A 4,047-nucleotide genomic window follows, 5' to 3' on the forward strand; every position below is an offset into this window, starting at 1 on the left:
GCCGGTGCGGCGGCGGACCGACGGTGGGGAGTGGTTTCGAGGCAGGCGGGGTGGCGTGGCGGCGTGGGCCGGCCGCGGGCGGTGGGGGTCGGCGGTTCGGCCGGTGGTGGCTGGCGGTTGAGGGGGGTGGAGCTTGATGATAAACTGCAGGCCCTTGATTTCTTATCCAACAGTTGGAAAATCTAATGACCAGAGATGGAAAAGTCAGTCGACCGACGTGTAGCCTCACCCCGCACATACACATGCGCGCACACAAGACACGCACGCATGCAGGCATGCAACACTGACACGTACACATAACGAACAAAAGCACGCATGCAGGCATGCAACACTAACACGTACACATGCACTCACGAACACACGCACGTACGCACACATGCATGCAACACTGAAATGTACCCTTGCACACACGCAACACTCGCACGCCTGCATGCACACATCACACGACGCAAGACACACGCTCAACCTATACGTGCATGCACCCTTTGTTAAGGACATGGATTGTTACGGGTATTAATCAATCTTATCTGTATTAAGCAGAACATTGATGTTTGCAGCGGTCTTTATGAATCACAACGTATCGAACGGGCTATCAACATAGTAGGCTTATCTACATGAAAAAGATGACGTCACACTCAATGAACAATCATCGGTTTATGAAATGCCAGCTGTCGGTGTCAAAACTGGCGGATCTCGCGTAGGGGGTCCGGATCTGTGCGTCTTAGGCTGATGGTAACAGGAGGCAAGGGACATAATGTTTACCCAGATTCGGGCCCTCTCGATGGAGGTAAAACCCTACTTCCTGCTTGATTGATATTGATGATATGAGTAGTACAAGAGTTGATCTACCACGAGATCGTAGAGGCTAAACCCTAGAAGCTAGCCTATGATGATTATGATTGTGATCGTTCTTCTAAGGACTAAACTCTCTAGTTTATATAGACACTGGAGCGGGATAGGCTTTACATGGAGTCGGTTACAAGGAAGGAAATATAATATCCGGATCGCCAAGCTTGTCTTCCACGCAAAGGAGAGTCCCATCCAGACACGGGACATAGTCTTGAATCTTGTATCTTCACGCTCCGACAGTCTGGACGAAGCATATAGTCCGGCTGTCCGGACACCCCCTAATCCAGGACTCCCTCAGTAGCCCCTGAATCAGGCTTCAATGACAATGAGTTCGGCGTGCAGTCTTGTCTTCGGCATTGCAAGGCGGGTTCCATCTCCGAATACTCCAAAGTAATCATCGAACACTTGAACCGTGTCCGGATCTGCAAGATGATCTTCACATACCACCGTAGGGGGCATAGCATAAATCTGATCTGCTAGCAATCTTTGTGTGTCGTGCCCTTGTATCGTGGCCCGGCCCAACACGAACCGGTTTTTCTTAGCCCACCTCAATACACGTTCCGAGACAGTTTTATTGGCACGCCCTGCCAAAGCAGAGATCGTGTTCCCCTTAGTACGGGATCTTCCATCAATACGGGCGTGCGCCACCCCATGGCGACTTTTGGTATGACTCCGTGTTTTTAGACAAGTCTCAAGCGGTCACGCTGAGGACTCTTGATATTCACCCCCTTTATAAAGGGGCCGAGGCTTATACCTCTTTTCCACCACCCTTGCGCCCTTTCGCATCTCGAGTTCTAACACCCGAGACCCAAACTCAAACACCCCAGATTCTCCAATATGTCTGGATCCAACCTTCAAGGCTGGTGGGTGGCTTCCTCGATCAAAGAGGAGGACATTGCGAGGCTTAGGGAGGTCGGATACCTAACTGCCGACATCTAGCACAGGCTTCCCGATCCAGGGCAGGTCATCCCTAGTCCCGAGCCTAATGAGTGCGTCGTAATTGTTCCTCACTTCCTCCGCGGCTTGGGCCTCACCCTTGATCCCTTTGTGAGGGGGCTCATGTTCTATTACGGGTTAGATTTTCACAATTTAGCTCCGGATGCTATCCTCCATATCTCGTCGTTCATTATTGTGTGCGAGGCTTTTCTCCACATCACTCCACACTTCCGCTTATGGCTCAAGACCTTCAATGTGAAGCTGAAGATGATCGAGGGGCGACATGCGGAGTGCGGAGGTGCCATAATTAGCAGGAACACCGATGCCCCGTGGCCAGAGGGTTCTTTCCCAGAGGTATCCGATTTATGGCAGCGGAGGTGGTTTTACGTCACGGCTCCCAGAGGCACAAAGGGGTGGCTGCCCCCGACTTCCGCTCGGGCCCTCCTTCACAACTGGCGTCATGGACCAACATTGGACGGGATTGGGGGTTTGCTAGTGATGTACCAACACTGCAGAGCCGTATCCGGGAGCTTCTTGAAAGGGACATTAACCTTGTCAGCATAATTCAGGTAATGCTAATCCGACGGATGTTGCCGTGCAAACGCCGGCCTCTCTGGATGTGGGAGTTCAATCCAGAGGGTCCGCGGACTATTCAGCACTTCTTCGGCCTGAAGCTCGAAGGGATGTGTAAATTATTCTTCGGACCACAAGTAAAGTGTCCGGACACCACCCAGGATGCGGGCTTAAGGTGCAATCGCCTAGATACCCAAGTAAGTAACCCCGAAACTGGACACTTCGTTTATATTTATCATAATCACCATTTTGAAAATCCTCCGTGGCCAGGAATGGCTCAGCAAAGCAGAGATAATCAGGTGTCCGGCGCCACTTCCCAAAGGCTCGCCTAGTCCTACCATAGCCAAGATGCTTGGCCGGGTGCTTAGCAAAATGCCCTCAGGGAAAGACGAAGGGAAGAACAGAGAAGCCGAACTTCACACACTGCGCATCCGAACCGAGGAAATTGCTACCTCCCCTCAGGAGGATAGTCGGGGAGGGGAGTCTAAAGCCTCCTCCCCGCGCGGGAAGAATATGGCCGCTTCCGAAGACTTGGAGACGGAGGTGCCAAAGTAGGGGAAGAAAACGTCACCAGGGGGCCCTGCCCCGAAGGGCGCACTTACCGCCTCATGCCCACCGATGGCCCAGCCCTCAACCGAGCTGTGAGTTAATCGTTAATTCGTAGGTACTGCATTTCTTCGAGAACAATAACCAGGATTCATTTTTTGCAGTCCGGCTAGCAGCTCTTCTGACAGAGTTCGTCTTCGGGGGATCTCCCTCCGGAGATGATGGAGAGTGAGACCCCACCAACCTCTCCGCCTCATGAGGCGGGCGACCCTGAGGTGTCGTCACGGAGGAGTCCGGATCTGCCGAAGCTAGAAGCTAATCCTTCAGCCGCCCTGAGCCTGGAGCATTCGGCTCCCACGGGGGGCGATGAGAAGGGTCCGACACAGTTCGGTGTCCTGCCGGACAAACTGACGGGCCTTCTGGAACAAGCCGCACTCTCGGAGGAGCACTGCTCATTAATGAGCACGGTGCTCAACAAGATTTCATCCGGCACAAGCAGTTTGAATGAAGCATTTACGAGCCTGCTAAGAGGCTTTGAGGTATGTAATGAAAAATACATAATTTTGTGGCCGTGAGGCACGCGCTAGGTGTGCTCCATATGGATAGTAGCCCCTGAGACTCTGGTTGCCTGCCCTAGGCGGCAAACGGAGGATCATATTGTGTAAGTAATGGTTGTGATGTATATATGTGCAGGTGTGTAAGGATCTGGCAGCCGACCAGTCCGTTGAAGTTGCCGAACTAAGGAGGCAGATTGGAGCTATTGATGCCGATATCACGCTGGTGAACGAGCGGCTAAACGAGTCACAAGGTATGTGGTCTGCTTTCCTTATTATGCTGTATAGGAAAAAATTGAGAGGAGCATAATATTAATGCGATATTTGTGGACTGCAGACGGTGCTGCTACCGTGGAAGCCCTGAGGGCAGAACTTGCCCAGGCCAAGGAATAAGGTCGAGCTAGCAATGCGGTTGCCCTGAAGGCGGCCTAAGATTTGAGGGCCGAACAGGCTGCTCATTGCCGAAGCGAAGACAAGATAGCTGAAATGGCTGTGGAGCTGAAAAATGCCGCCGATCGATATGAGCTACTGGAAAAGGAGAATCAGGTTAATTCGGCTGACCTGAACAAGGCACTTAACGCGGCCAAGG

Source organism: Triticum dicoccoides, chromosome 1B, assembly GCF_002162155.2.
Source record: "Triticum dicoccoides isolate Atlit2015 ecotype Zavitan chromosome 1B, WEW_v2.0, whole genome shotgun sequence".
Taxonomy (NCBI): Eukaryota; Viridiplantae; Streptophyta; class Magnoliopsida; order Poales; family Poaceae; genus Triticum; species Triticum dicoccoides.